This window comes from Cupressus sempervirens, chromosome 4, assembly GCF_028749045.1.
Source record: "Cupressus sempervirens isolate cs-2001-9-10 chromosome 4, ASM2874904v1, whole genome shotgun sequence".
Lineage (NCBI taxonomy): Eukaryota > Viridiplantae > Streptophyta > Pinopsida > Cupressales > Cupressaceae > Cupressus > Cupressus sempervirens.
In genome coordinates this window covers 301,064,442-301,088,097 of record NC_143121.1, presented here as the reverse complement: position 1 = coordinate 301,088,097, position 23,656 = coordinate 301,064,442, and positions in this window count along the sequence as shown.

The following is a 23,656-nucleotide window of genomic DNA, read 5'->3' as shown; positions in this document are numbered from 1 at the left end:
ACCCAATTTTTAAAAATCAGGTACCCAATTTGTAAGACTTTATTTAAACTCTTTTTTGGCATTTTTGAGGTCATTTTCATGACCCCAAAAATGGGAGCCCGATTAGAAATGCATACGAGAGCTCGATTTTCAGCCCTATCGACCACCCCCCTGCTGCTAGTTTTCGATACACCAGGTATTTTAATATGTTTTATACTATTGTACTTCTTTTTTTTCAATTTTCAATGTAATATCTATGTTAATTTTTTTTTTCATTTTTAATATACATAAAATTGTATAAATTTACATTGTTAATGAGTAGATGTTTAAATTTTTTGTATTTGTTAATTAAAATATAGTTTCAGAAATGTTTATTTAAAAAATTATTATTTTAGATGTTTTGAAATGTATTTAATTTATGTATTTATTACAATGTTGAATAATTAGATTAGATGTAAATTCATTGTTTAAACATGTAATTTTACAAATAAATATAACCTCGACCTAGAACCATATAATGTCAACCTTGTTTTAACTATAACCTCAACCTAAATTCATTGCTTAAACTATAATCTCAACCTAACCATATAAATAAAACCCTAAACATATATAACTAGGTACCTAATCACATAACAACCTGCCAAGGGATCTAAACAAAAAACTTCTAGTATTTAAAATGATATTACTTAAATCGTATTGTACTTTGTTTCATAGATCAAAAATGGATGATGTAAAATATTTTATAAATGTATATTCTTTCAGCCTTTCATACCCTGTGACATGTATAGTGGATGATTGTGCATTTCAAATTAATTTTCCAAGTGGCATTCGGAACAAATGTATATATAAATTATTAAATGGATTGAACTGAAGTAGTTAATATTCTTTCATGTGGATGTGTTATTTATTTTTCTTTTAGTGTACTTATAATTATTTAAAAATGAAAAGTAAATATGCTCATTAAGGAATGCAATCTCTTATGTTTTTTATAAATGTAAATTATTGTATGTATGTTATTGCTTGCTTAGTAAAAATTTTGATTAGTTCTTTGGATCCCTTGGCTGGGCATCATTTAGGATTAACTATAATGTCAATTTGTATTGAATTTAACTCTAATCATAACCCTTACTATCATCTTAACCTTAATCTTAATTTGCTAAAACCTACACCAGGTAATATATAAATAATTAAATAACTTTCCTATCTTACCTTGAGTACTAATTTTATATTTATGTGTGTGTGTGTGTGTGTGTGTGTGTGTGTGTGTGTTTCTTTTTAAATGTATTCACATACTACATGTACATGTTTAAATTTAAATATTATTAATGTATGTAAATGTGTATTACTATACATAACTGATTTTATGTAAACATGTGTTTGTAGTAAATATATTAATTTTAAATAACCACACATGTACACACACACACACACACACACACACATGTATGTTGCAATTGAAAGATATGTATTAGTTTTTAATAAATTTGATAACTATGCATGATATCTAAACTAGAATTTAATCCTACAAACATAACCTTAAATTGCTAATATTCTAAACCCTAAGCATTGATGAGCTCTAACCCTAAATTTCAAACTAGAATCCTAACTAGATCACCCTAAATACTAACTTCCCAATACTTGAACCCTACTCCTAACTATATTAAGTTAGTTCCATAATCTAAACTAGTTCCCCAATCATAACCATAAACATAACTTTAATTTCTTGATATTAAGCCCTAGTCCTTAATGTTAAACCACATTCCTAAATACTAGATATAGGCTAATCCTAATCCAAACTTGCAAGCTTTTTAATATTAAAATCTATCAACCCTAAATTTAAATCCTATGATCTTAAAACCAAAACCTAATCCTATATATAATTCTAAAGTTCTCGTAAGATGTAATAATTTTAACTCTAATTTTAGGTAGATATCTAGAACTTGATGTAAATTTGTGTGCCCTAACCCTAATAAGGTGAATAATCAAATGTCTAAATTAAATTATAAGCCTAATCCTAAATGATAAACCCTAATTAGACCTAGTAAAGTTAAACTTAGTGAACCTCAAGATCCTAAAAATTCATGTAATATACAAAATCCAAAATCATAAGGTCTAAGTCAAGGACATAATCTTGTATTTCTAAGTAAATCCATAAATTATTTAAACATGTTATCCCATACCATACTATAGGTCCTAATCCTATTAAATCCTAATTGCTAAACTCCAATCCAAACTAGTAAACTCTAATATTAAGAGCTCTCAACCCCATTTAAATCTTAATCCTAATTCCATTTAAACCCTTACTCCTAAGCTCATTATTTACTTAACTATATAATCCTAGAAGCATGATTTACTTTAACACATGTATGAAAATTATCTAGACATGTGACTATTTAAGTTTAAAAAATTACAATCCCTAGTAAGGCTTGATTTCAGGAATCATGTAATATCTAATTAGGAGGGTATTGAAGTACTCTAAGACCCCAATCCATAACTAGATAATTATGTTAGGGTGGACTAATTTCTATTTATCTTGGGTTGGAAGTGCCTAAAAGTTTTTTTTGGAGACTAGAGATTCCCCTATCTGTTTTCTATTTTCCTGTATCGGTAGCCTAAATGTTTATTGCCTTTGTAGAATGGAAGGCCACATAACAAAATATTGCCTTATTCTATAAAAAGAAATACCCAACCCCTAGTGATATATATACTAAGATCTGTTTCCTAATTTTACTATCAATTTTTTTGGTTAGAAGACGATGATAGTTCAAAGTGATTTAGAAGATAGGGATAAAATGAGAACCATCATTCCTAGAATGAAGATGCATTATTCCAAGTGATAAACCCATTTCTATCATAAATCAGCTCCTCCATCCAAAAAATTAGTAATGAGAAATCCCTAAGTCAAGTAATCAATGGAGGGATCATAAAATTGATCAAGTGATCAACAGAGGGCTCATAATATCCCTAGGTCAAGTAATCAATGGAGGGCTCATAAAATTGATCTCCAAGGGGAGATAAGAATCTCATTAAAAATTAGAGACAAGACACTCCTAAATACATATCATACAAAATTATTGCCAAGGTCTTAGCCTCTAGACTAGAAGATATCCTACCCAAGATCATTAACCCTACACAAAAGTGTTTTGTTAAGGATATTTATGCATATTGGAGAACTTGATAACCTATTGGAAGACTATGGATTGGGAAACATTTCTAGGATAGAGTGTAGACATGCTCAAGTAATTGATTATGAAAATGTCTACAAAAGGGTGGAATGGAGTTTCACCATGATGATGTTGCAAGCCCTCCATCCAATATTATGTCAAATGGTGTCCTCTCTTATGATTGGTGTCAGGGTTTTAGTGAAGAAATTAATGGGGTTAGATCATAATTTTTAAGACTCTCTAGATCAATTATGAAAGGGTGTCCTCTTGCATCCTCTTTATTTTTAATTGTTGAACATTGACTCATTACATTATCTCCTTAGAGATAACTAGTTGTCTCTAAAAGTTAGAGGATCTACTCTCCAAATAATTAATAAGTATCTAATGTACAAAGTTTGTTGATAATATTTGTGTTCTTTTTAAGCTACAAGAGTGCAACACGAGTCATTTAATGATCAAATTGAACCTCTTTTCTTTGTATCGGGTAGTAAGATTTATGTCTCTACATCTATCTTATTGGGGCTATATATTGAGTCCCCTACCTTGAATAGTAAATATGGTATTGGATGGATATTTCATAATTAAGTGGTTAGGTACCTAGGGATTCCATTTGTAGTAAACCCTAACATATAAATGAAATGTGTCTTTATATCAACAAGAAAGTCTTTGGAAAACTCAACAGCTGGAACTCTAATTATCTCACTTTGGTTGGTAGAATTCAAGTACGTTAAAAGATTCTCTCCTCATATTGGGTGTAAGTTTCTCTTCTTACTAATTTTATTTAAATCAGTTTGCTCTTCTATATAAATCTATTAGGAACATTTTGTGGATAGCCAAGGGATTACTCTGGCAATAAAATGGATAGCGAAAGCTTCATAAGGTAATGAATTATGGATTATGATTAGAATTAGGATTATTATATGGTTACGGATAGGGTTCACATGTATTATTTAATTACCTGACATGATCTACACTTATAGTTTGCATTAAAAAGCGGATAGTAGTTAGGATTTAAACTACAATCATAAATATTTTTTAATCAAATCATGTAATTCTATCTCTAAGCTTTCATTAGATAATTGTAACCTTAACTCTCGTCCTAACGCCATCTATTATATATCCTATAAACAATAGGACCATAATTAAATATCTGAAACCTAAATATAATTCTAACTAAAGCCATAATCCTAGGTAAGTTCCCTAAAATTAAAGGACCATAATCATTATAATAATCTTAAGCTTAGCCATCATGAAAACCGTTAACGTAAAAAAATTGTAAACCATAACCTTGTCATAATCTTAACTTTGTTTCATCCTGAGATGAACATGTATAATCCATAATGAGTTCATACAATCCCCCAGTGTCACAAAATAAGTGTACATGAAAGCAAAATTAGCTTGGTGGCTCCTATTTTAAGAAAAGAAACCTTGAACTAACCTAGATATTTTTTTTTGGACTATTATTTTATGATTAGACTTAAAAATTTGGTATTTAATGTTTAATTTGACTTAAGTGTTTAACTTTATTTATTTAATTGATATGATTTTAATAAAGATATGTGCATTTATATAGATCTAGTTGATAAATTTTAGATTTAAATTTTATTAAATAGTAATTTTGTCATGTTTTATGTTGTGATGTATTTTTGTCATGTTTTAAATGTTTTATGTTGTTTAATCATATATGCAAATTATATTTGATGGACCCACTACCACCCCCTCCCCCTACCATACCCCCACCTCCCCCTCCTCCACCTCCACCTCCACCCACACCTCCACCACCCATCGCAGATGAGCTTTGCGAGACCATGAGGCGTAACCTCAACGACTTCATGTGTGATATAGAGGCTATCTGACATGAGAGGCAGCGCCCCCCCCCCCCCCCCCCTTCACCTACTACATCTTGCAGATAGCATGCAAGGCATGGTTGACTCCATCCATCATTTTGATTCAGACATTGATTCATTTAGATCGTGGAGGGAAAGCATGCATGCCTCCTACTCTGACGACTTATCATACAGAGAGGTTTATAACCTACATATAGGTAAAGGGAATTTTCAGTGTTATTTTGTAAACCCTAAGATGGGTGAAGCAATTGGTGTAAGAAGCCTCGCATTTCTATTAGGTGGTGTACACATCCACATATAGCAACACATTTTTTGGAGCAGTGTTGGATGGTATTTGACCATCCACCACACACTAACCATGAGGTTCCCATGTACTTCCTTAGGAATTTATGGGATGAGTTTGAGTTGGGTTTGAAACCCAACTATTTTGATCTTAAAGCATTTCAGGGGGTTGGTAGAGGGATGCCTCAGGATAGGCCTGGGGCAAAGCTGAGTGATAGAATGACAAACTTCAGGCGAGCTGAGCCCCTTGTACCTCTTCCTGCACCTATTGTGCCTACTCCTCACCATCATCAAGAAATTTCATCTACTTTTACCCATTTGAGTGCCCTTTCAGGCAATTTAGTATAGCAGTGGATGTAGGCGGTACATGCTCCTCCACTTGGACATGTTTGTACTAGCTGTGGACGCATATGCATAGGCCCCCAGAGTGATCCTGGTGCAGAACATGATGGCCATTATACTGAGGGTGCAGATTTTGATGATGATGTATACGTTGCTCGTGGTGATGGTAGTGATGAGATAGACATGTCATCATTTGTTGACCTCATGCAGTAGGGAGAGCCTGGAGAGAGTCAAGAGTAGCAGGTAAAATTTTAATTTCAATATATAAATATAAAGTACACATAATTATTTACTTTCTACATACATGTGTAATTCTATTAACTATATTAATTTGTACTTTTGAAATAATAGAGGATGGATGATACTATTCCTCCTAGGAGGCAATATAGTCTTTTTTCGAGACCTACAGATGTTGGCGTCCCTTATACAGTATGCACTTTGAATTACACTATAAAAATGTACATTCAAATTCAAATTTAATAAAATGTGCTCATATGTTCTTTTTATCTTATTTTGTAGGGATTGTCTACATCTACACATATTGATGTTAGTACAAGTCCTACTCTAGTTACCATTGAGGCACAACCTCAAATACATGCGGTATGAACTTTTGAATGAAGACAAATAATTTGTATTATTTTTATGTATGTACATTATTATTAACTTATAATCTAAAAAATTTTGACTCATATGTATATATATTTTATGTGTTTTAATTTTACGAATAGGAGCCATGTCATACTCATCCATATAGGCCTCGGTATAGTCAATTTTTGACTCCATCTTATGATTATCGTGCTAGTATACTTGTAGACACATCTATGACATTGGCTACCACTTAGGTATGATATATATATATATATATATATATATATATATATATATATAATATACATGTTAAATTTATAGTGTATAAAAAATGTAGCATACAAATTATGTACTTTGTAATTATTCATGTATATTTAATTTTGACTAAACATTTATGTATCCATAATTTTAGGACTACGTCACCACGAGTGTTGCTGAGAGCATAGGACTTAGCTAGATGGAGGTACCTACATTGTCATTTGAGGTTAGTTTTGTGATTTATGTACATAATGTATATTTCATTATGCTCTAAAATCAAATTTAAAAAATGTATGTATTGTAAATTACAGGACCTCACCACTGCTGCATTTGGTAGTTTTGACAGTGTGCCTCCTCTCATTACTGAGGGACACCCATCTCATGTGGTATAATTTATTTTATTATGTAGTGAATATTTAATTTATTTGCAAGCTAGATTTTTAGATCCATTTCAATTAATCATGTACATGATAAGACGTGCCTCATGTTACATAGGGTGATACATCTACCTCACAGGGTGTCCGACATGATGAGACGACTCATGTTACACATGATGATCCATCTGAGTCCTCTTCGCATGCAGTAAATAGGACATTTGATCAGATAGATTAGGTCTTGTTGGTACCTATAGATTGTGTTTTTATGATGCATATTATTTATGATGTATGCACTTTGTGTTAGGATAGTTAAAACTGTATCTTAGACCATGTATTTTTGCACTTCATAGATCATGTTATGATGTATGTTAGACCATGTACTATTTTTTACGAATTCTTATCATGCTTGTGTATGTAGTATATATTATTATGTTTCACCATGTTTTAAGTATATTCAAATCATTTTCTTTATTCTAACATAATTTATTCATGAACATATGACACATTTTGTAAGTATATATGCAAGATGAAAAATAATTTTAACTATCTATAGAGCATTATTGGATAAATATCACATCAAATTTATGCATTGAGATTCATACAAATAAAATTGACCTACTAGATTAAAAAATGTATTGATCTAACGTACCTAACAATGTATCATAAGTGATCTTAATGTGTTGTTTGGTAATGTAAGACTCATTGTCACCTAATAAGACCTATTATGTGGTAGTAAACATATGAATACCTATCATAACCTATAATAGACATAACAGTAGCTATTAGGACTCCTATGTCCCCTTAAGACACACATGTATGGATAACGTACCTGAGAATGTATCATAAGTGATCTTAATGTGTTTTTTGGTAATGTAAGACTCATTATCACCTAATAAGACCTATTATGTGGCAATAAACATATGAATACCTATCATAACCTATAATAGACATAATGACCTATTAGGACTCCCATGTCCCCTTAAGAAACACATGTATGGATAATGTACCTAACAATGTATCATAAGTGATCTTAATGTGTTGTTTGGTAATGTAAGATATAATCAATACAATGAATACAATGAGTAATTATCTAACATATAATCAATACAATGATTAATGAGCTTTAAATTATCATGTGCAAGTGACTTGTTTTTAATATTACAATCAATAGTAATTTGAAACTTCAAACAAACATTAATTTAAACATGCTTGAATGTAAAAGTAATGGAACAAAATAGGAGGTCATTACTTAAATTGACAACTAATTTATAATTTATCAAGTGCATACCTTTAACTTTCAAATAGAAGTAAACTCTCATTTTTGAATTAGTTTGTATAGTTACATATTTTCACAATATATGTAAGACAATGTCAATTATATATTTATAGTTCAGTGAACTCATTTGAAACATAAAATTGGTTCAACACATCTCTTCAAATGAGGTCCTATAAAATAAAAATGCAAAACAAAAACACACATGTTAATAAACACATAATTTAATATTCAAGGTATCTAAACTATGTAAATATATGTGTAATTTGTATGTGCTTACTATGTGAAATTGCACAAGATGTTGATGTTCGGTCCACTTTAACATTTAAATTTGCATAAATTGTAATTGAGACCTGAATAAGAGGTATATAAGTTCTCTAAATTGGTATTGACAACACAAACATACATGTAATTAAATTATATAAGTACATATATATATATAAATAATACAATAATGAAAAAACTTACATGTGTTTGATTTAAATATAGTCATCCCACTATACCATCTACATCCTCTCTCTTTTGCAATGCATCTATGATTGTCTCGTGCTTGTCCATTGAAATTGTCCATAACACCTTAATGGTGGGTCTCCCTTTGTATCTTTCTAATTTGATATGTGTTGCCACAACCAAATGAGAATAGTGTAAAATATTCTTTTCGGTTTGGTAGTCTTTAAATGCTGGCAAACCATTTCTTCTTGTTAGGTATCTACGTAGCCAGGTGCTAGCTACAATGACAGACCCGATAGGATACTCAAAACCATCATCATCTACTTGATGACATGTCAATTTTTTCTTAGATTCCACACATCTAGCTAGCCAATACTAAGTCTGTTCATCATTATCACTAGGTGCAATAACAAAATAAACATATCCTACAAGATAAGATAAAGTATAGAAACACTTTAATCACATGAGTGTACATATGCAAATTATATAAATTGAAGCATGAGAACACAAAATAATCTAATTAAATTGTGCATACCAAGTTCTATGAGGTCTGAAATACGATCATAGTCTTTTGATACAAAAATAACATTCTGGCCTTCATTTACTATATCATCTTCAAAATGCATGTCAGTAGGTGCTAATGATCTTTGTTGCCAATCTTCAATGCATTCTATATTCTCACATTCTTCCCATTCACCTGCAAGACAAAATTGACAAAAACAAGCGAGCTCCCTAGTCCATATAGTCCAAGTGTTAGAATCTAAACTCCTAAATGAATGCCATTTAGCTTACCTACTAATTGTATCACAATCATATCTTGAAGGGATATTATTTTCTTCAACTAGGAAGAAGAAATGTTCGATTGTAGAGTTCTGACTTAATCCCTTGTATAAATATTTGTTACACTATTCGACAATCTCATGTGCATTTTTGAATTTAGCTTTTTCTTCAAATTTTAATTGCTCTCTACTAAGGGCTCTCTTTAGGCATGCACCAACACTATCATGTTCTCCTTTACCATGTCTAGCCTCAAAAAAACTCCACACATGTTGGATGTTAGTTTTCCTATGTGTCCTACTCAACCAATAGAACATTCTAGCATTCTTGAATTATCATGTACAATTATCTGACCATATCCAATGTTGTGTCATTTGAATTTGTCTCTCTTTTAAATTATCATAAAAGACCTTGAAACAATATTGGACAAACTCAGATGAATGGAGTTTATTATCACTTAAATAAAAATGGCACTCTCTCAATATTTTTTAATCCTCCTCTGTACTATTAGGTGCATGCCTATAAACTATATGAAGATAAATTGTTATTTGCACTAAATTGTAATATTGTGGTTGTACCTCTTCTTCTGGTGCAAGCGTATAGTTCTCTGCAAAGTCAACAACTGAAAGTATAGTACCAATTGGAAATGTATTCTTACATATGTGGAATTTTACATCAAGCCATCTAGAATATTGAGAGTATTTAACATATTTTGGTATGATCACACTCTTAAACTCATCCATAAATGCATGACAACTAACTTTATCTATAACTAGATCACACCTTCTTCCAATCTTCCCATCCCTCAACGGATATTCAATAGTTTTGAATCTTTTTACCTCAACTAATTGTTGTCCAAAAGTAGTCAAAGCATTTTTATGCAAACATTCATCTAACAAAGAAAGATTGCCACACATATCACATGTACTAGAAAGACATTTATTGAAAAGAAAGTATTGATCATTAGGTGGCTTACAAAAAAAACCTAATATGAAATCTTTTATAGTTTGAGGTGATATTTTTATACCACATTCTTGCAACATTTCTTTACTATGCATGGTACCATGTATAGATCGAAATACATCATAATGGTAACAAAATTGAATATGAGTTTTACAAAAACATGTGATTCTTTCCTTGTTAATCCTGACATACCATAGTTTACACTTTTCAAAAGATCTTTGACTAATGGTAATATTTAATACCTTACCATCTACAAAATATTTTTAAAATTTAGTTTGAGTCATGTCCAAAAGGTGTTTAGGATGTGGATCACGTATTTTTGATCCAATTCTCAATTTAAGAACATCTCTTGAATTAGGTGATACTCTTGTATTATCATGCCAAAAAATTTCAATCAAACTTTTGACTTCACTAGTAAGTTTCATATCACATCTCGGGAGTCTACCACTAGAAGTCCATAAAATATTTGCTAGATCACATTCAAAGTTAACCCTTCTCTTTATAGCTCTTTCTAAAGTCTTACGATTCACATTAAGATATCCACTTATGTTGCTAATCAATCTTTTGTCAGATGTTGATTTGTTAACTAAAGCTGTTGTTATTGCTTGTCATGCTACATTCTTATCTTTAGACTGACTTCTCTTTTCGATAACATTAAAGGCACTAGCAACAGTGGATACAACTTGTTTTAAAGGCTCATTTTTATTCTTGGATTTTTCATACATTCCCAACCTTCTCATTACTTTTCACATTTTAGAGATTTTAATTAGTTGCAACATTAGTTGACATTGAAACCGAAATTTCTTATTATAAAAAAAATGCCTATGCAATCTATTAGCATTTTTCCTAATTTGTCTCCATGAAATCAATCCCTCAAGATAATCTAACACATCATTAGGAATATGAAAATTATGTTCAGACACTTTACTATCATCCTGACATGTTTGTTCAGTAGTTGGTGTTTCAATGTCTACATTCATCCAATTTTTATTTTCAGACACTTTACTATTTTCACTATTATTTTCAAATTTTCTTGTTATTTCTTTCAGGGCTAGCATTTAAATTGGAGTTTTTTGTGCATGATAGTTTGACAATTGCTTCTCATGAAGAAAATCTAAATCGTTTAAATTGTAATATGCTTCTAAAAAATCACCAATTTCATCACGAGAGAAAATTTGAGGGTTTGGAGACACACCTGTATTGAATACATGATTAGAATGTGCACCTAAATTTTTTTGTATTGGGTTCTCTTCTTTGACCTCTTCATCCATCGTGGTATCCTCAATGTCTTTCTCCTTTGAAACATTGTTCAAGTCTCTAATTCTCTATCTTCTCTCTCGTTGATGTTGTGCTTCATTCTCTTTATTTGTTGCAATCTCCTCATCTGTAAAAACTTTTTCTTTCTTCTTTCTTCATTTTTTTGATCCCATGTTTGCATCAATTTTGAATTTGAATCAGTACCTTGTAAATTGTATAAGAGGACAAGAAAATAGAATAAGCATGACAGAATTCACTGTTGTAGATCAAAACTGTTATTCAATCATTTCAATCATTAAAATTTGGTCGGTGGGACAACTTTTCAGGCCCAATGGGTACATTAGAAATGGGTACCCGAATGCTTAAAAATTGGGCACCCGATTCTTTAAAAATCGGGTACCCAATTTTAAAAAGAATGGGTAACCGATTTTTAAACAGTCGAGTACAACGGGTCAAAGCAGTCGGGCACCCAATTTTTGAATTACAAATCGGGTGCCTGATTCTTGAGACATGAGTGAGAATTTGGTATGGCTCCCAACTTTTGCATGAGGTTTTGCCTTGGGGAAAGGCATGGCATAGGCTTGGTCCCACCAAGCCATGCCTTTATGATCCTTTTTTTTTTCTAAGGCATTTAATTGACAATTTCTAGTATTGTAGTAATTCTTTTATAGTCATTCCCATTGAATTTTTTGACGAGGCAAAAACCCATTATAGGTCTTACTGTTTCGATTTCAAAAATGTAAATTTTATAGTGTTATTAATTTATTTTCCATTTTTCCATTATTTATTAATCAAAACTATCTCCTAAACGTTGAAAAGTGACATTCACTAAAACTTTAATAACTTTTTTATTTTATAACTTTTCTTAAATGAATTTATATGTCATCAATCTACATATAATTCTTTTGATGTTAAAAAAAAAAAATTGAAAAAAGAGAGATTTTGATCAAATTATGTGGTTCGTACACGAGAGGTTTTAAAATTTACCTTTATAGCCAATTAATAATTAATAATAAAAAAATTATTCAATAAAAAATTAAGAAAAAATATTGTCATCAATCTTAGGTGTATTAGGTAACTCCCTTTAAAAGGATTTGTGAAAATTCATTTATTTCTATCAAATTATGGTGTCCATACACGAGCATGGTATGGTCCTGAAACAGGCATTTTAAAAAAGTGGTTTTTAAAGATCCATACCAAAAACATAATCCATCAAATGGGTATACAAATAAATTACATATTCAAAAACTAGATTCCGAACTCTAAAAATTTTATCTCTAGAGTTTTTTTATATTCAATATCTAGATACCTCAAATTTTGACATCAATGGACAAAAAATTTCAAAAACAAGAAAAACACTTCCACTTTTTGGCCAAAAGTGAGACCCAACTTCTTGCACTGACCCTTATGATAAATTGACTTCAAATTATCTGTGTCAAAATGAACGTATGTCTAAATTACGATTGGTGTCACTTCAAAACTTCATAAACTATACAATATTCAACCAAAATGAATCAAAACAAATGCATCCTCTGGATATTGATGTTACAAATCTAATGCCAAAAGAATTACTTCATTATCATTTATAGAAAAAAAGTTATGTGTGTCAAATTGACTATCACTCTCTAAAAATATTGAATTTTATTATGTACCACTTTTCAGAGGATATGAAATAATTCACATAAATAAAAATAAAAAAATTTAGATTAAACAATATGGTTACAAAGTAGGAACAGTGTACTAAAAATCACTAGTTTATGTCATCTTTAAATTATTTATAGTTTTAGAGATATAGTCACTTAAATGTGAGGTTTGTTGCAAAAATATTGATTTCAATGTCAAAGTTGGCGAAAAAGTGGAACCCATTATTGTGGGATCACCTTATTGTAGTAATAAAGTGTATCCAATGAAGGTTACAATGTTTTGACCATAAAATATGCTCTACCCTATGAAAGGTCTACCCTATTAAAGGCTTACAAAGATTGTTAAGTCTCACCTTGTTAGAGGATTTCAACACCCTGTTAGAAGTGTTTCTTATTAGAGGACTTCAACTTACAACTAAGTAAGAATCCTGTTAAAGGATTTCATATAGCTTGTTAGGACTACTCTATTAAGAGATCTAATTGAAATCACTTGTTAAAATGTCTCAGCATAGATCCTGCGATTAGCACTTACTTGCCTAATAATAGATCACTTCTATACAATATCTTATTGATCCTTCATGATCAAATGTCTCAATGTTGTATCCTTTGCTCTATCCTCTATTCTTCTCTAATTGACTCTATAATTCACTCTTTCACGACAACTTCTAATTCACTTTGAATGCTCTGCATGAAAAATATCTTATTCACTCCTTCAATTCCTTCCTTATTCACTCTCCTCTATCACAAAGAGTTTAGGGTTTGATCCTCCTTAAGAAGACTTAGGTGGCTTAGGGTTAGGTATGAATATATGGCTGAGATTCATCCATTTTGCTGCTTAATCCTTCTCTTTTTCTGATTAATTGCATGTATTTTCATAGGGAATCCAAATATAGGTTCGGCCTTATCTCCATAATATAAAACTATAATCTTAAGTTAGCTCAAAAATAGTTTACATTTTTGTTTGTGCCATTACAAACAAATATGTCAAAACTATGTCACTTGAAATATGAAGTCTTTGATGCTTGACATGCATTGTTCTATACACTATGACTCGGCACTTGCATTACTCGGCATCCACTATTTACTCGACTCTTGAATCACTCAGCATGATCTATATGCTCGTCACCTAAGTGACTTGGCACATGAGTGACTTGGAACTCATTGCAACTTGGCATGGTCTAATATTTATAGTTTGTGCTCAAAATGTATTAATAGTTTGGCATGAACTAAGTAAATGACTTAAGTGTGTTGACACTCACTTGTCAAAACCAATTTGAGATCAATACCTAGGTAAAACTAACTTTGAACAAATGTAAACATGAAATACCATAAGAAAATTAACACAATTTGACATGAGGATTTACATGGAAACCTAATTTGGGAAAACCCACCAGTAACATGCTACTAGATTCTCACTTCTCTGAAGTGATGCTGTGTGAAAGGCCAACCATGTTAAAGGTTACAATAATGATTGTTAAATATGACTTGGCTAAATGATTTCAATCACCCTATTAGGAGTAAGCCTTGATATAGGACTTTACCATTCCATTATAATGTCACTTGGTTAAAGGATTTACAAATTATTTTTAGGTCAACCTTAATCCAAATGATTTTATCCACACTAGTACAATTATTATAAAGTAACAATAGGACTTGATTTGATAAAAGCTTACAACTCACTTGCAAATTACAGATCTCTATTTCTTTCCTCCATTTTATTTAGCATTCATACACTTAGCTCTAATAGCTTGTTCACTCTTTAAGAATTCATTCCCTCAAGACTTCTTTCTTTGTATGCCAACTATAGTCTCTTCTATTTGGCCACTATATGAAGCAATACCCTAGAATCAATGTCTTCCTTAGGTTCTTGCGCATGACAACCTTTATTTCTGACTAGATATCTCTATAAATAGATAATTTAGATCATTTTCTTCTTAACCACAATTTTTTATTTGAGGGTTAGGTAGGATTAGGTGGGATTCAATGAATCTACCCACTTTTCTATTGTGTTCCTCTAGAAGCTTCCTCTATAATCTTCCTTGAATTTTCTTCAAAATAGTTTACCTTGAATTATATGCCACCAGCCATAGTTATCTTCCAAAGACTTCACATAATTCAATAAATCAAAGTAATAGGCTCGAATTCATCCAATCTTTGATTTAACATTATTTTTTGTCACTCAACATCTATATTGTTTTGTCACTTGTCCAACACTAGTTCACTCAAAAATCACTAAAGTTTATTGATGCTCGACACCAACTAAACTTTACTTGGCTTGCACTATTTTTCTTCTTTTCTCAAAACCTGTTGATTTTCACTTGGCTTCCTCTAATTTCTACTTGGCTTGCATTGACTTCTCAGCAAGACTTGACAAACACTTTTCTTACTTGATCTTCTTTCAGTCTTAACTTGAATAATCTCTCAATTAAGACTTTAAGTAGATAAAAAAGACACTATAGTATCAATGTCTTACTTGATCTTAGTGGTCCTCTTATACACAAAATAACTCAACCTTTCACTAGGTTCTCTTGTTGTCTCCTCTTTTTAAATCCTCTTCATCAATCAGCCATATGATAGAATTTAGACCAAAAATCAATTGTCTCACTCGTAGGTAGCAAGTTTGACATCACTGATAAAATAATGATTGTTCCATTATAGGGTCTTTACTTTAAAATAATATCTTTTCAACATGTTAGGGGTATTTAGAGCTCATTAATCCATCCTCTTTTTACAAGCATATTGATATTTCGAGATTCTTTGGGCTTGATATATTGTTTCATTCCTCTAATGTAATCTCCATTTTCCGCATGTGTTGATTAACTCATTAAGAAGGTTTTCATGGGAATTCTTCTCCCCCCCCCCCACCCCCCCTCTCCCTCGCCCCCAATTTAAGTAATTTTTTAATGACTATTTCTTTCTTAGTTTTTAAGACTTCACAAACTATCTCCTTAGTATCTATATTAATATGTCTCTCAATCAAATGATTGTAGAAAGCATATTTTTCCTCCTCTCCCATCTTACAACTTTAAGAGCCAATACTATCTAAGGGTAGTGCTTCCACTTCCCTTGTTACTAGAAAAGATATAGCTGCATGTTTAGAATAGGAGCTATGATGTAAAGGAGGGATACCTAGTGTAAAATCAACTTATCCTTTCCTTTTTCAGCAGATAGGGAGGGCCGAGGGAGATTTACTTGCTTGCTCCCTTGAAAATATATTGTTTTATTTTTTATACGCTTATCTGGGTCCCTAACCTCTCTAGAACCATATGAGAGACACATAGTCTTATCTTCCCATCAAGGCGTGAGTTATCTTTGGTAATAAAGCCTCATTTATTGGGGTTGAAAGTAATATTCAATGCTGGGAGAGGAAGAGGGACCTTTAGAAAGGTACTTCATGCCTCTGATTTACAAACTCCTTTTGAAGGGCCTGGGCAATAGGTTGTTTATTGTGAGCCAAAGTTTGAGGAGAATGATCAGTATGAGGATTTGTTGTTTTAACAAGTTGATTGAATTGTTTCTAATAAATTGATATTTAAGAATGGTTTCTTAGGGTTATCCATAGATGTGACCCATTGCAAGTTACCTTCAAAAATATCTGTAAATATATCAAGCTTTGGATAGTAGATGGAATGATTTATGATGATCTTCAAGAGTTTCAAACATGTTACTTCAATTTTGATGTCAACCAAAATTTTGACCTCTTAGGATATCACAAAATTCTCCAATGCTCCTCTAAAACCCCCTAGTGAATCACATATTTTACGAAGAATACGTTCATCCAAAAATTCTACAAGAAAAATTTGGAAAGAAATCCATTTCAAGATATTTTGAGAGTATAGAGTTTGAGGACTGAAATTTGGTTTCCACACAAGGAATTTAACATATTGCCCTTCTACAAAAAATAGATTTCCAAATAATAGTTCATTTTTTAGTTCTACATTTTTATATTTAATAAAAGGAGTATTATTAAGAAGGTTAGTGATACTTACCTGGTTTCCCTAGATAGAGATCATGCAATGAAAAAAGTGAGACTAAATAGGTTTTATTCCACTCCATTTTGCAAAAATACCTTGTGAATTGTAGAGGACCCACATGTCATCCAATTTAGGATTACTAATGATCATTGTTTGTAGATTTTTCTATGGAGCCCTTAGATCTAGTTGTTGTGGGGATTTATGAAGGTAAATCATGGGGTGTCTTGTATGATTTCAAACCCTAGAAGTTCTATAGAAATGTTTAGGTTAAGAAATTTGAGGGATATCAATTTCTCCACACCCCAGCGGGATGGTGTTAGCCCCATATGCAACTGTTGCAATTTAGGTGGGAATAGGCTAGATTTTTTTATTTCTTACTAATAGTATCCCATTATCAGATGGATTTATCTATTCAAGGTTCAGATGAGGGTTTAATATGCCATGGAAATCATTGGAACCCTAGCTTTTTTCACCAAAGTAGGATGACTTACATCCAATGTAGAGCAAGAATTTCTTGTAAAAATTGTAGCTTTCATGTTTGTATGCCTATCTATCAACAACAAGGGCATATTTTTGTCATCCCAAGGAACCGAATGGATGCCAATGTCAATGTAGTTACCCAACCATCTTCCTTGGCTTTTTCGAACAAACCATTGACCTCCTTGTTGTTTTTCACATTTTGCATAGCAGAGCTTCCTTGAGTGGCTAATTACATAGAAATAGCAGTAATACAACCCCAATTTAATTATTATTAATTAAATAATTATAAAAAATCAATATTAAATCTTGAATATTTTAATTCTTTTTATCCAACTTCTTAAATTAAACTTTTAAATTAAATCTTTTAAACTAAAACACATATTTAATTGATTTCTAATTAATTAAATATCATCATATTTTAATTTCTCTTTAACCAATATTCCAAATTATACTTCCAAATTAGGTCTTTTAAATTAAATCTCATGTATAATTAGTTTTTAATTACTTAAATATTATCATATTTTAATAGTTTCTTTTTAATCAGATAGTATTTAATAATTCTCAATATTATATGATTAATCAAATATTATAATTAAATCATTTACCAAATAAATCACATAGCCAAATCCACATAAAAGCAACACTACCAAAACTAAAAATCAAAGAATACACCCAAAGATAAACTAATGGGTTCTAAAAGGGTGGAAAGCCAGATACATGCCCTCCTTCTCATGACAAGTAATTAGGTTATGGCTAGGATTGGACCTAAACATTTTCTCCTCATTATTACCATTGATTTATTGCAAGGGCATGCTCATCCTTACAATTTAGGGAAGTTCATGTTTGATACCTACAAATCTATATAAAATATGAGCATGTGCATGTGCATATATATCAAAGCTAAATAGGAAATTGTGAGGAATGGTACATCATGTAGGTGTAAAAGTACAAAAATGTGTCACCCTTTTACAAAGAAAAATGCTAACATAAAAAAAAGTTAAACTTCAAGGATGTATTTAAGTGATATTTCTATTTTGAATTTTAAGTTTATGGAAATTGATGAAATGTGTATAAATAGATGAAGTTTGTGTCAATTATTTAAGAAAAAAATACTATTTAAAAAAAAATTCAATGACCTTTTTTGACAGTGTAAAAAATTCAGCAAATTAGGAGTTATAGTTCCTTCCACAAAAATAAATCCAAATAAATATTTTTCCATCTAATTTTGAAGTATGTTTTTTATGACATATGTTCCTAGAACTATCAAAAAGAAAGATTCAAACTCTTGTATATTTTTCCTATTATAGCTATTCCAAGATCAACTTTTCATAATTTAAAGGTTTTTTGTTCCCTCCATCTTTTCCCTAGTAAATCAATGTTAATCATTTAAAAAGTTATATATTATTGAAGTGGACTCTCTCCTCTAGAACAATCCATCATTTTTAAAAAAATCAGTATCATGTACTATATTTTATATTTGTCAAATGTGCATCATCTTCAATATTCAAATACCTACTTGCATTATTTTGCAAATATTGGAAACAATATAGAGTAAGATATTAAAAAATATTATATGTGCATAATTCTAACTCTAAGCTTTATCTAGTGGTTTTCTTCATAAACCCTAATTTTGATGTTGATATTGGTCTATGAAGTGTAAAGTTTTCAGGATTACAAAAAAAAGATACAAAAACTTCCACATGGGATGACACATAGATAGTTCCAGTCAGACTCGATCTAGCCGAATCCTACCCAGTCATATCAGCTTTGGCCGAATCGTGTGGCTTGCACAAGAGGGCTAGTATTGCATGTGCAAGGTCACATGTTGTAGCTTCCAAGGTTTTGTTTGTTTCAAATAAATAAAATAAGCTTCTTATTTGAAAACTAAAGTTTATTATTTTTAATTTTTAACCTTTTATTAATATTTTCATTTATAGTACTAAAAGATATTTTTTTCTAAATTTTATTAATTTAAATTAGTTATATTGTATAATTTTTTTTAAATTAGGTTTCTAAAGCTATTTATGCATTGAAATTAATTAATTAAATTTAAATCAATTATTCTAGTTAATATAATTATTTTAAAGCTTTATTAAAACTATTACAAGTAAATAGTTAAATTAATTAATATATTTATTCATTTAGCTTCATCTAAATTTAGCAATGCTTTAATGCAACTATTTTGTCTTAAGATTTTCTAGTTTTATAGATAGTCAAATATAAAAAACTTCTAAAATTGAAATCTTTTTCTAAATTATCTATGATCTACTATTATTTATGTAATTTTTTTGGAAGTCTTTTGTATGTAGGTGATTCAAAGCTCTCTATTCAGGTTTTTGTGCAATAGGGAATAAAGTGAAAATAGTGAAAATATATGATCAAGTAAGAGATGACAAAAAGAAAGGATGGACAAAATGTAATATACAGCCACCAATTGAAGATCCATTGATTGAAGTTGAGGAAGATCATGTTGAAGTTCCAAAACATAGTAGGAAATTTGGAAATTTTTCTTTAGGGTTGGAAACATTGATAGAGATGTATGAAGAATCTCCTTTTAGAGAAATTGAACCATCTAATCACATGATGCCTGAAAGTACAATTAAGATACATCTGAGAAACGTGTGCGAGCAATTTTGGGGAAATAAATGTTCACTTGGTAAAGCACAATTATTTTCCAGATTATTCAGGAAAAGAGAAATGAGTCTTGTTCTGAGTTGCTGCGTGTGAACAATAAGAAAAGATTTGAAGATAATGTCAATGAAGTAATAGTTTAGAATTTGACAGATGTATTAAATGTTATTGATAACAGAATCCAATTAGCTCATTTAAGTGTTCCACAGAAAGCATTGATGACTATGATCACCAAAAATGATTTCTCTTATAAAAAGAAAGTTCAAGCAATTTTTGAATTGCTCAACTGTTCAAAGATATAAAAAAGGAAAAAATTACTAGATGAGAACATTAAAAAGAAATAGGTTAATATTTGTTGGCTTCCTTGAAAAGATAGAATTTATAAAGATGTTAGAAGTTGAAGAGATATGTATGAAAATTACACATCCGCAATACTTTATAGACACAACTCAAAGTGAAATATTTGAAGCTTTCAAAAAAGAGTTTTCAAATGTGAAAATTTGCTAAAGACTATTTGAGATGTTGCACCCATCTTTTGTACCCATAAATAAAGTATGTAAAATAAAGTTGAGTTTTATCTTTATTTGCAATCACATAGAAAAGTTATGGTGACACATAACCCAAATGTGATAACTCCTAGAAGCATAACATAGTTTGTCAAGTCTATGTTATGTGATATTTTTGAAGAGTCATGTGATTTCAATGTATAATGCATGTACAAATTGTGAAGAGTTGTAGAAATTTCCATATGAAATGGACAATATTGATGTTTCAACACGAGTTGTCTAGAATTGATTTGAGTATGAGATATTGAACAAAGAATGGAGAAGAATCTAAAATAATAGCATTGAAGGAGAGAAATTTTCCATATGGTGAATTTATCGACAAAGTCAAGAATATGATTTATCCACACATCTAGTATTTTCATGGCGCAAGATGGAAAGATAAATAATTTTGAGATTCAAAGAATTGTTTCCAACTAGGATGTATTTTGTCAATTGTAGATTCTCTAAAAACTATACCTTTTCCTGTCAATCTAAAATTCAAGCTAAATATTATCACTCAGATCAAGTTGTAATTTTTGTATTAGTTTTCTACAGGTACAGAAAACTTGATGTGGATGGGGTAGAAAGTATTGATTCAGATGAAAATATTATCATCAAGGAGGTCTATTTTTATCTCAGTGATGATAGGGTTCACGATAGGAGCTATGTAGCTCATTGTTTTGGAATGTTCTTTATTGATCTTGAGAATCATGAGATAAATTCTTTAGAACAATGGATTTGGTCTAATGGTTGTTCAAGCATGTGTATTTGAAAGTTAAAATTAAAATTTCATGTACATATTTAATTAAATGAACAATTATGTATGTATAAATTTGATTACTCGTAAAATGTTTTAATTTTTTCTTTTTTGCAAAGCAATTTAAGTTTGTAAAAGCATTGAATTCACTTACAACACAACATGCCAAATGGAATGTTAAGTTTCTTTGGAACTTCTTTTAAAGTGGCCTTGGAAAAAGAGAGCATAATAAAGAAGGAGCATGTGTAAAGCATGTACTTTGCCAACATGAACTTTTAGGTATAATATTGATATGTAGTAATCAAATTTGATGTATATAAGCAACTTCTACATAATTGTTTTATATTTTGTTAAAATTCGCAAAATTTTCTTTCCTATACATGTGCAAAGATAGACAAAGCAAAATCAAGTTGTTGAATGGTGCAATTCTTAATTTTCTCCTTGATACACAACATATAATAAACACTTTTTTGGGAAGTGAAAGATAAGCTTTCTATTTTTCTTTTATTTGATTGCTTTTATGTTTTGAATTAAAAGTAAGATTATTGACATAGAAACTTGCAAATTTAATGTGTTACAAATATTAATTGATTAAATCCTTACAATTGTCAACAAATTGTTGGAATTAGAAGATTTCATCAATTGATTATTACTAGACAACACAGGCCTCCAGTAATTCAAGTAAGAGAAAATTCATGTTTTTGTGATGTCTGCATTCAAAACAATGCAATGAGTCCATATGAGAATATTGTGATTGGGTATGTCTCAAAATGGAAGTGGAAAAATATAATCAGAAATCCTCCTTATGAAGAAGATTAAAATGACATAGACATTCCTAATCCTATATATTTAGCTCATTATGAGTGAGTTTCTAATTTAGTTGTTCTAGGTGAGTTTTTACAAACTTGTTTCATTTTTATATTTAATTGTCTTCATGTATATTTATGTATTGTTTCTATTATTTTTGTACATTTGTAGGTGACATCTTTGTTGTGTATGCAGATCCTAAAAATGTGGAAGGTGAAGATTATTAAGTACTTAGATGCACACAAGCAAAATTCAAGTTGATTGAACTCATTATAGATGATGATAACCAGTCATATCCAACCGACTTAGTTGTTATAGAATGTATATATTATCCCCTTATGAGATCTATACAACTAATGTGAGAGCAAGATATTATTTTTAATTATTTATTTCTTTTCTATATAATTAAAAATAGCCAATGAAGTAAATCTTATTTTGTAGCTGTTGGGCCTTATGGGTGCACCCCATTTAAAATTTCAAAATTTAAAATTGCCTCCATGAAAATCCTTTCCAGGCCAACATTTAATATATCATGCATGTGGCTAGAAACTCATTGGACTAAGTTCAGTCAGTACATAGGTTCATAGGTTCACTGGTTCAAAGATCAAGTTTGAAGGACAAGTACAGTGGTTCAATCTGGTACAATTGGTGTATGCAGATTCACATGTTTAGTTAGCCCAAATTCCCAGATTCGGATATTTCAAAGTAGTTTAGACCCAATATTCGAATCCAATTGGTTCAACCGACTCAGATTGGTTCGATATAGTACATGCAAGTTCAGTATTGTAAGTAGTCCAGTGATTCTGAAGCTCTGAAGGTTCCCAATTTAGATAAAATTCTCGCATTCAAGGTTGAACTCAATTATAGATTCTCTGATCCAAATTGTATGAATTAGTTTACGCAGACGCTTCCAAGTGCACCTAGTTTCAATAAAATCCAATCAAATTTAGAGTGGTCTCCATTGGTTTATGGTGGGTTTTTCGGTTCAATATCAAGGTTTAGTTCACAAGATCCAAGTTCAGTGCAAATTCAAATCAAAGTGGCAAGTAAAATGGATCCACATCATAAAGAAAGTCCCTTCAAAGAAAAATTCTTTACATCATTTCAAAGGTGAAAATAATGCTTGGTTCTATCCCATGCAAACAAATGGTGCGGAAATCAGATCAAATGACATTTGATTTGCCATTTTGTGTGAATAAATTGGTGTCGAATAAATTGGTGTCGAGGCACAAGTTTAGACTCATGTTGTGAAATTGAAGCAC